The 12,013-nt window shown below is 36.8% G+C and overlaps 1 pseudogene; it reads left to right on the forward strand.

The window, feature by feature from the left end:
- The first annotated feature begins 294 nt into the window (after positions 1-294).
- Positions 295-584, forward strand: LOC125101219 (transmembrane protein 258-like; annotated as a pseudogene).
- Positions 585-12,013: the final 11,429 nt, after the last annotated feature.

Here is a 12,013-nt window from a genome sequence, read left to right on the forward strand (position 1 = left end):
ACACTGCACCAATTAACCTGTGCGTGTTCCCTCATAGACTTTGGGGTCTATGTCCAGGACTGGGATTGCTGGCCCATCAAACATGTGAGTATTTAATTTTACTGAGAACTGCTTCACTAGGAGTCCTGCAGTAATTGACAGCTCCCAACAGAATGTCAGGATTCCTGGGGTTCACAGTCCGCCAAACATGTGGCATTATCCAGGTCCATAATATATCCAAAATGGTGCCTCTTTATATAATTTTTATTTTTCCATTCCAGTGGTGGAGCAATGGATGATCTTGCTGCTGGAAAAATGGAGCAGGAGGCCATGAGCAGATAAACCTGCCCAGTGAACCTGGTTGCCTTCCCCCATCTGACCATGGTGCTATTGGCCACTGGCATGTTCTTCACTGCCTGATTCCTCCGTTAAGAGCTTACTGCCATCAAGAACACTTAGGATTTCTATAAAGAGCTCCTCAGTTCCTTGGTGGCCTCGCTCTTCATGGCTTTGTAGTCCTCTTCTTGCTACTGTGGGTCAGCATCTACATTATGACCTTCCAAAGGCTCAAACCAGGTGGCTTCATTGAACCCCTACTTTTGTAAATTAATTTACTATTGCTGGAAGTGTCCCAGCTGCTTTTCGCAATGAAGGCAGATGTGTGGGGAAAAAAAAAGTTTTCCTATTTACCAAAGAACATGAACCTCTCCCTATAAGATTACTGATTTTTTTTAGTCTTCTGTAGTTCTTGGTTCAACTGTATGCAATCTTAGGTCAAAATGTTATCTTTCTCTTATTGATTTATAGTAATCTCTTCTCTAGTAAAACCTACATAAACCCGTACACATACACACACACACAGAAACACGTGCATAGAGATCCCTTGGGGACCTTGATAAAATACATATTCTGATCCCACAAGGTCTGGGGTGAGTCCCAAGAGTCTTGCATAAATTACCAGATCCCACAATATGATGACAATGATGATGTCTGTCCAAGAATCAAATGTTAAGTGGCAAGGGTTAAGACTATATTTAACTACTTGTTAACCTTTATTCTCCCATTTATATTTTAGAGTAAATTTATCATGGTTCTCAAAAGTATCCAAGTGGGAGTCTGAATAGGATTGATCAAAGTAACTAATATTAAATATTAGGAGTTTTTTAAAATATATTATCGGGGCACCTGGGTGCCTCAGTGGGTTAAGCCTCTGCCTTCGGCTTAGGTCATGATCCCAGGGCTCTGGAATCAAGCCCTGCATCGGGCTCTCTGCTCGGCAGGGAGCCTGCTTACCCTTCTCTTTCCACCTGCCTCTCTGCCTACTTGTGATCTCTATCAAATGAATAAACTTAAAAAATCTTAAAAAAAAAAAGAAAAAAATACATTATCACTGACTAAAGGCCAGCAATGTCTCTCCACTCATCCAGATCACTTTCTACCTTACTGCCTTCAGAATTTTTCCATAGATTTCTTGTATGTGGTTAAGCTAAGTCCTAAATACATTTTAGTTTTTGTGAATTTTCTACAAAGTGTCTTATTTATAGTTGGTTATAACTGGTTTAGAGAAGGATGTTACTGATTTTATTATGTTTGTATTTTACCTGACAACTTTGTGGAAAACTTGTTAGTCCAAATACTTTATGATCCTGATTTACTGCGATCATTGTTGTTTTTAGGTACCTAACCACTAAATTTCCCCCCCAAACACAATTTTATCTTTTTTCTCTTACAATTCTTTTTTTTTTAAGATTTTATTTATTTATTTGACACAGAGAGAAAGAGAGATCACAAGTAAGCACAGACGCAGGCAGAGAGAGAGGAGGAAACAGGCTCCCTGCTAAGCAGAGAGACCAATGCAGGGCTCGATCCCGGGACCCTGAGACCATGACCTGAGCTGAAGGCAGAGGCTTAACCCACTGAGCCACCTAGGCACCCCTTTTCTCTTTCAATTCTTAACACTTATTTCTTCTCAGAGCACTGATCAAGAAGACATCAAATGCTATGTTATAGTAGCTGTGTTAGTCAATGCCCTCATCTTGACCCATCTTTTTTTTTTTTTTTTAAAGATTTTATTTATTTGACAGAGAGAGAGAGAGATCACAAGTAGGCAGAAAGGCAGGCAGAGAAAGGGGGAAGCAGGCTCACTGCTGAGCAGAGAGCCCGATGCGGGGCTCGATCCTAGGACCCTGAGATCATGACCTGAGCCGAAGGCAGAGGCTCAACCCACTGAGCCACCCAGGCACCCCTTGACCCATCTTTTAAAAAGAGTATCTAAATGTTTTCAGTAGGTATAGTGTTTGTTGTAGAATTTCAGCAATCATTGCACCTAATGGAAAAACATTTATTTCATGTTTTTAGATAAATTCATTAGGAATGTCTGTCCTTATAGGAATATACCTATACATATCATATATAAAAATACATATATATATATTTATATGTCCATCTTACATAACAGAAAAACAAGTACATATAAATGTCAGCTCCCACATATCCCTGATTTGTTGAGTTGTTATCAAAACATTACTAAAGCATTTTTTCTGCATCTGAAGATATCAAATAATTTTTCCCTAGAAATCATTAAAACATAAATGGAGTTACATAAAATATATTGATAAATTTCTGATGAATCATTTTCTAACTTATATAACTATTACTTGACAATTATGTATTATAAAATACATTTTCATTTTATTTAGCCCTTAGCTTATTTCTGATTTTCCTTACATAATCATAAGAAGAGCCGGGGCGCCTGGGTGTCTCAGTGGGTTAAAGCCTCTGCCTTCGGCTCAGGTCAAGATCTCAGGGTCCTCGGATCAAGCCCCACATCGGGCTCTCTGCTCAGTGGGGAGCCTGCTTCCTCCTCTATCTCTCTGCCTGCATCTCTGCCTACTTGTGATCTCTGTCTGTCAAATAAGTCTTTAAAAAAAAATCATAAGAAGAGCCAATATTTTTCCTCTTTATTGGGATTAGAATTGCACTAGTCTCCTTAAATGAGTTTAGAAGGTTCGATTTTTCTCTTTTCTTCAACATTTTATGTGGGCACTTTAATTAGTCTTAAAAAATAGAATTCCTGTGAAAACAGCAGGAACTTGGAATTATTTTATCTCATTTCAAAATTGTATCATTCTTTTATTAATCTTTTCTATGAAATAGCTTTTAACTTTGTAATCTTTAGCAATCTTTATAATTTCCTTTTATTATAAATTATTTAAGAATGCATCATTTGATTTCTAAACATATTGAATTTTTAATAAAGCTTTGGGTTATTAATTCTTGTTTTTATTTTAAAAAGATTTTATTTATTTATTTGTCAGAAAGAGAGAGAGAGCACAAGCAGGGGGAGCAGCAGGCAGAGGGAGAAGCGGACTCCCTGCTGAGCAAGAAGCCCTATGCTAAATTTGATCCCAGGACCCTAGGAACACAACCTGAGCTGAAGGCAGGTACTTTAACCAACTGAGCCACCCAGGTGCCCCTCGGTTATTAAGTCTTAACTGGAGAATCTCCTCTGTATAATATTGACACCATGGATAACTTCAGTTTTTAGTGACATAATCCATAGTCTGGTTTTGTAAATGTTCTGGTTCATACCTTTATAACTAGTAGTCCAAGCAATATTCATTCTTTTGCTTTTATCTCAGATACCTCTCATTATTTCTTACTTGATTTGTCAGTCCCTGAGAAGTGTGTGTTAAAATGGCAACTTATCAACTATCTTCAGCAATCAGCAGTTTCAGTCTTCTTAAGCTCTGCATTTACATGCATACATATTTATACATATCCACTGTTATATCATCTTCTATATTATTCCTTTTTAGATGATAAATTATTAACTGTCATTCCTCAGAGAAATTAAATCACTGCTTTGCATACAATAAACCTCTAGTAATCTTTTTAATTGAATTAGGTTAGAACTGAATCAGATAATGTAACCGGTTTTTAAGAGTGGGCGAAGAGGGAACAGGGAAGTCGGAGGACTACAAATGAATTAGAATTATCAGTACATCCTTCTGCTCTTGAAATTTTACTGAGATTGAATGTCCCCAAGAGTTTCAAAAGCCAATTTATTCTGAGCTGTAACCTAAGATATTACTGAGTTTATGAAACTGGGACTAGAAACTAGATTTTCTAATTCAGTTTGAAAAGGTAAGGAAAAGGAAGTCAGAGAGAAAGTCAGAGGCATACACACACTTAAGAGACCAAGGAATGAGAAAAATCAGAAATGGAGCAAGCAAGGGAAAGAGAGAGAGACGGAAAGAGATAAAAAGAGAGACAGAGACATAAAGACAGGGGGAGAACTCCCAAATTCTCTGAACAATTACTGTGCTGCAGGCATTGGGGTTATGTTCTTTACTATTTTGCTGAAATGCACAAATATACTCCACAGAATCATTTTTAACAAACAAGAAGACAAGAAGACCGTTTCCAAGAGACAACACAGATCAGACTTTTTCCAACATGGCTGAAATATTTATGATTTGTCTTCATAGTCAATTTAATTCAGATTTAAGGAGATGACTTTTCATAATCCATGGGCATGATCTATTTTTAGCACATTTTAGCAAATATTTTACTATAATTTTAGCAGAAATAACAAGGCCAGAATTTATGCCATTGGCTAGCTTATTTTTCTGATATTTCTACTCTAATACTCTCCAAACCCCATTATAAAACTACATCTAAATATATAACCAATAACCACATTTGAAAGAAATACACTTAGGATATAATTCATATCTGTTAGTGACAGAAGTAATCAATACTTTCTAACATCATTCAATCTAAAAATCATATAATCGTAGCTGTCTAAAATATGAACAATGTTAAAAATTGTATTATTATGTATATATAGTGTCTACCATGTTACAATTTTTACACTTTGGTTTTCAGTTTCCTAATAAGGAATCCACAGAAACAGGTTTTCAAGTGGCATGTTTTTACCTGATCTTCTTAATTTCTTATTAAAATCAGCTTAAATTGGTTCAATATTACTTCCACTGGGATAGTTGCAAATAATAAATTGGATTCTAATGAGTAATGTTTGGGGTCTACAAAAACTCTAAAATTATTTGCAAATGCTGTATGTGTGTGTAAAATCCTAACTGTAAGGGAATTAATAATGGTAATATCTGCTTTGATGAATGACTTATCAGACCACTGATTTTTTTTGTTAATATTTTTAAAACTTTGAAGATGCTAAGTCATAACTAATTAGAAGTAATTTAACTATTAACACATACCAACTCATTATTTGTTATACATTCATCTGTGATTGTTTGTAGGAAGACAAATGTCAGGAAAGTTGTTCAACACTCAATAACCATGGTTGAATGAAAATGTTTATTACTAAACCTTTATCCTCTGAATATGGATTCCATCACAACTATGGAAATAATTTATTACATTGACTTGATTTAGGGTAGGTAAATATTTCCTGAGTTCAATTTATCTATGGTATAAAAAATTCATATTAAAAGATAAACATAAAACACATGCATTGGTTCATAAAAGAGTGTCTAATAGTTTGTAAATGAGCCATCTATTTTAAGACTGTCATCTGGAGATAAGAAATTAATAAGCCTCTTGAGGATAGTAAATTGTTCTAGTCACTTAAAAAGAAGTTGGCCCTGCAAGGGACATTGGATCCAAGTTTTAGGGTTGTATTTCTTGAAACTGTGAGTAATTGTTACACACACATAAGAATTAGGTATTTGAAAAAGCAATAAAAATCTTAACATTTATTGGAAAATAAAAGATGAAACTTACCCTTTGAAAAGCTTTATGAAGCTATTTTTTCATAGATATAAATGTCTTTACAGCTGGACTTTAATATTCAATGTGTAAGAATCAGCTGTTGCTCCTTGGCAGTTATAAGGAAACATCAAGTTCAAAATAGTGAAAATAATCTACACTGTGCCCTTTATAGTAAGATACAATTAAGGTTGTTATAAAATTTGTCATCCAAAGTGAAAACTTTGAGACTGAGAGGGAATACTAACAACAATTACACAGGGTTGAAAACAGAGGCTTTCTGGACAAACTGAAAAATAAGATTACCTTCACTACAAGGAACTTTGAATCCTTCCAATTTACTTCTTTTTCCTAGAAGAACCGTGTCAGTACATGAAGCACTGAGATGCTGTCCAGAACAGGTTTAGGATGGCAAACTGGTTTCAAGGATCACCTGCCCTGGACTGATCTTGGAGCACTGCACTAAGTGAAAGGCTGTGCTGGGACTCAGGGGAAGATCAGTTCTCAGGGAAAGAGGTGGTGCTACAGGTATGGAGTATTTTCTGATTTTGATGGAGTCTGCTGTTTTACTAGTTTTAACACTTTATTCTTCTGCTTTCCTCGTTTATTGACAGAATTAATAATAGCTACCCACACAATCTACATTAACAATCTTCAAAAAAACTCTACCTGATTCCTTAGAACTATTGTGCCCATTTTACTGTTATGGAAGCCAAGATACTGAGCATTTTAAAAACTCCCAAACTGTTAACTGGCAGGGCTGGGATCCAAAGAGGGGAATTCTAGCTCTAGATACTGTATATTTAACCAGTTTGCTAGAATTCCTTTTGGGTAGTGCTTGAGATTTGTGGAACTCTTAGTTACTAATGTCCAAAATGAATTAAAAATCCAAGTTGAGGGGCACCTGGGTGGCTCAGTGGGTTAAAGCCTCTGCCTTCAGCTCAGGTCATGATCCCAGGGTCTTGGGATCAAGCCCTGCATCAGGCTCTCTGCTCCGCAGGGAGCCTGCTTCCTCCTCTCTCTCTCTGCCTGCCTCTCTGCCTACTAGTGATCTCTGTCTGTCAAATAAATAAATAAAATCTTAAAAAAAAAATCCAAGTTGAATATTATATGACTACTTATAAATAACATATATACCAATTTACTCTAAAACTAACAAATTCCTATGATCAGGAAAAAAAAATGAAAGAAAATATTTAAGTATGGATAAGACTAGGGCCCACATAAGAGGAGGTCTTAAAATCACCTAAAATTTTTTTTATCCAGTTTGCTTGGAACAATCACTTTTGTATCCACAGCAACTAGAAGGCCCTATTTGGCATATTTATGGTGCTTACTGAATCACTGTAAAATGAGTGAATGAATAGTTACAGATAAACCTGTGAGCTTTTTTCCTGTCCTTTACTCTAATTGCTGTCCTTAAAAGCCAACAGGGGTAAGAATAAGGGAAGAGTGAGGCTGCTCAACAAGCCATTGGTATATTTCTTTGGAAACAGCCAAGTGAAATGCCATGGGTGGTGGCTGGAAAAACCTTGCCCTAAGATGGGAGTCAGGACATCACCATATTATGTCTCTAACTGGTGGAATTCTTTCTTTAGTCTATTTTGAGAACCACTACTCAGCCTATTTTGTGTAACTGCTAACAGGTAGCACATCAAAAGTGACCCCATAAATTGTATGGTTAAAAGCTGGCCTCTAAATACTGAAGTGACTTTTACTGGCTAGATACAGTTAACTGTGATCTGAAGAGACAATAACCTCAATGCAATATGAACATTCGTACCCAAAGTTAATCAGTTTTACTTCCAAAAATAACCCCCAAAACAAGTGACTGTTTTGTATCTCTTCTTCATTTTTTCCCAAATGTTCTAAAATGTGGATTTGGGTTCCAAATCTGTCTCTATGGATCAATATCACCATGGATTCCTCTCTTAATCTCTGTAAGGTTTAATCTTCTTTTTTGCAAAATGTAGGGATAATGATAGTTTCTATATCAGAAGAATGAAATAAAAGAAAGCAGATAATGGTTGTAAAGACCTAGTCACATTAAATAGTCTCAGTAAATATTGCTATGAATAATGTTTGAAAAGCCAACTAATATCTATAGAAGGATTATAATGAATCACTTATATCCAAGAAAACATTAGTAATAAAAGAACATGATGGAACTAAAACAAACTGGCTTGAATTTAAATAAAATTGGAGGCTAATCCTGCTCTTTTAAATCATGTTACTCACTCCAGCTCTTTCAGAGGATCTGGTTAAAAGATTAAGGAGGGAAGAAGCAATTCTGTGGAAATAAAAGTATTCAGTCGTATAATAAAACATTACATGGTAAGTGTGGATTAGTAAAACTCAAAACAAAACAAAAAAAGAAATAATGCTAGAAATAGAAAAGAAATAATGCTTGTGGAATACATTTAAACTAACTTGATTTGTTATTGTTTTGTTTTTACTGTGGTAAGACTACTTAACATGAAATCTAACCTCTTCAATTTTTTTAAAGATTTTATTTATTTGAGAGAGAGAGAGCGAGCGAGAGACCATGAGCAAGGGAGAGGGAGAAGCAGATTCCCCACTGAACAGGAAGCGAGCGACATCCCAGGGACTCCATCCCAGGACTCTGGGATCATGACCTGAGCCAAAAGCAGACACTTAACGGAATCAGCCACCCAGGTGCCCTTCAATTTTAAAGTGCACAAGACATATAGTTAAGAATAGGTGTGGGGACGCCTGGGTGGCTCAGTTGGTTGGACGACTGCCTTCCACTCAGGTCATGATCCCGGAGTCCCGGGATCGAGTCCCACATCAGGCTCCCAGCTCTATGGGGAGTCTGCTTCTCCCTCTGACCTTCTCCTAGCTCATGCTCTCTCTCACTGTCTCTCTCTCAAATAAATAAATAAAATCTTAAAAAAAAAAAAAAGAAAAAGAATAGGTGTGGTGTTGTACAGGTATCTGGACTCACTCATCTGGCCTAACTGACACTACCTATTGAACAGAAACTTCCCACTTCCCCCTTCCCTCAGTCATTCTGCTCTCTGCTTCTATGATTTTGACTGTCTTGGATATTTGATATAAGTGGAGTCAAGTAGTATTTGCTTCTGTTACTGCTTATTTCATTTAGTATAACGTCCTCCAAATCCATCCATGTTGCCTCCTATGGCAGAATTTCCTTCTTGTTCGAGGCTGAATAATATTCCATATTCTGTTTTATGTATATAACACATTTTCTTTATCTGTACATCTGCAGATGGCCATTTACATTGTTTCCATGTCTTGGTTATTGTGAATAATGCTGCAATAAACATGGGAGTACAGACATCTCTTTGAGATCCTCATTTCAACACTTTTGAATAAATATCCAGACATGCAATTGCTGGATCAAATGGTAGTTCTTTTTTTTGGGGGGGGAGGGGGCAGAGGCAGAGGGACAGGTAGACAGAGAATCTTAATCAGGCTCCATGTCCAGGGCAGAATTTAATGAGGGGCTTAGTCTCATGACCTTGATATCATGACCCGAGCCAAAATCACGAGCTTGATGCTTAACCAGCTGAACCACCCAGGTGCCCCAGTAGTTCTATTTTTAATTTTTTAAGTAAACACCACAATGCTATCCATAGAGATTGTACCTTTTTAAACTTTTACCAAAAATATACAAAGGTTCCAATTTCTCTACATCTTTCCCAACACCTATTTTTTTTAAATAATAGCCATCATAACAGGTGCAAGATATTATCCCACTGTGCTTTTGAATTGCATTTCCCCGCTGATTAAATGATGTTGAACATCTTTTTACACACTTGTTGGTCATTCCTATGTCTTCTTTGGAGAAATGTCCATTCAAGTTCCTTGACGATTTATTTATTTATTCATTGTTATTTTTAAAAGGAGATTGAACAACATATTTTATTAGCATTTTTTCCCCATTATGAAATCTGTAATTGAGATAGTACCTCATGGGTTAAGGATAACTCCTGGGAAAGAACACCAGGGAATCAGGATAAAAACACAATGAGAGGAGAAATGAAGAGGCAGGATCAAAACTATTGCCATGCATCCCTGAAAAAACAATCTTGTTTTCCGGAACAACTACAAACAAGCCAAATTTGGGACAGTGAAGCATGTCAGGGCACCAAGTTTAGCTGGTTTATCAAATAAATGTTGATATAACATTGTCTTAGCCTAGAATGTGTCATCTTTTTTTATTCCTCTTTATTTATTTTTTTTAATTAACATATAACTTATTACCCCCAGGGGTATAGGTCTGTGAAACACCAGGTTTACACACATCACAGCACATATCTTCCCCAACGTCCATAACCCCATCACCCTCTCCCTAACCCCCTCCCCACCAGCAACCCTCAGTTTGCTTTGTGAGATTAAGAGTCTCTTATGGTTTGTCTCCCTCCTGATCCCATCTGTTTTATTTATTCTTTTCCTACCCCCCAACCCCCCCATGTTGCCTCTCAACTTCCTCATATTAGGGAAATATGATAATTGTCTTTCCCTGATTGGCTTATTTCACTAAGCATAACACCCTCTAATTCCATCCATGTCGTTGCAAATGGCAAGATTTCATTTCTTTTGATGGCTGCATAGTATTTCATTGTATATATATACCACATATTCTTTATATATTCATCTGCTCATGGACATCTAGGTTCTTTCCATAGTTTGGCTCTTGTGGACATTGCTGCTATAAACATTCATGTGCATGTGCCCCTTCAGATCACTACATTTGTATCTTTAGGGTAAATACGCAGTAGTGAGATTGCTCAGTCATAGGGTAGCTCTATTTTCAACTTTCTTAGGAACCTCCATGAAATTTTCCAGAGTGGGTGCACCAGCCTCCATTCCCACCAACAGTGTAGGAGGTTTACTCTTTCTCCGCATCCTTGCCAGCATCTGTCATTTCCTGACTTGCTAATTTTAGCCATTCTGACTGGTGTGAGGTGGTATCTCATTGTGGTTTTGATTTGTATTTCCCTGATGATGAGTGATGTGGAGCACTTTTTCATGTGTCTGTTGGCCATCTGGATGCCATCTTTGCAGAAATGTCTGTTCATGTCCTCTGCCCATTTCTTGATTGGATTATTTGTTCTTTGGGTATTGAGTTTGATAAGCTCTTTATAGATTGTGTTTACTAGCCCTTTATCTGATATGTCCTTTGCAAATATCTTCTCCCATTCTGTCGCTGGCTTTTGGTTTTGTTAACTGTTTCCTTTGCTGCGTAAAAGCTTTTGATCTTGATGAAGTCCCAATAGTTCATATTTGCCCTTGCTTCCCTTACCTTTGGCAATGTTCCTAGGAAGAAGTTGCTGCGGCTGGGACAGAAGAGGTTGCTGCCTGTGTTCTCCTCAAAGATTTTCATGGATTCTTTCCTCATATTGAGGTCCTTCATCCATTTTGAGTCTATTTTCGTGTGTGGTATAAGGAAATGGTCCAGTTTCATTTTTCTGCATGTGGCTGGCTGATTTTCCCAACACCATTTGTTGAAGAGACTCTTTTTTCCATTGGACATTCTTTCCTATTTTGTCAAAGATTAGTTGACCATAGAGTTGGGGGTCTATTTCTGGGCTCTCCATTCTGTTCCATTGATCTATGTGTCTGTTTTTGTGCCAGTACCATACTGTCTTGATGATGACAGCTTTGTAATATACCTTGAAATCTGGAATTGTGATGCCACCAACTTTGGCTTTCTTTTTCAATATTCCTCTGGCTATTCAAGGACTTTTTGGTTCCATATACATTTTAGGATTATTTGTTCCATTTCTTTGAAAAAAATGGATGCTATTTTGATAGGGATTTCATTAAATGTGTAGACTGCTTTAAGTAGCATAGACATTTTCACAATATTTGTTCTTCCAATCCATGAGCATGGAACATTTTTCCATTTCTGTCTTCCTCAATTTCTTTCATGAGTACTTTATAGTTTTCTGAGTACAGATTCTTTGCCTCTTTGGTTAGGTTTATTCCTAGGTATCTTATGGTTTGGGGTGCAATTATAAATGGGATTGACTCCTTAATTTCTCTTTCTTCTGTCTTGTTGTTGGTGTATAGAAGTGCAACTGATTTCTGTGCATTGATTTTATAACCTGACACTTTACTGAATTCCTGTTCGCATGCTAGCAGATTTGGAGTGGACTCTTTTGGGTTTTCCACATATAGTATCATATTATCTGCAAAGAGTAATAGTTTGACTTCTTCTTTGTTGATTTGAATGCCTTTAATTTATTTTTGTTGTCTGATTGCTGAGGCTAGGGCTTCTAGTACTATGTTGAAT

This window comes from Lutra lutra, chromosome 5 (genome assembly GCF_902655055.1).
Source record: "Lutra lutra chromosome 5, mLutLut1.2, whole genome shotgun sequence".
NCBI classification, from domain to species: domain Eukaryota; kingdom Metazoa; phylum Chordata; class Mammalia; order Carnivora; family Mustelidae; genus Lutra; species Lutra lutra.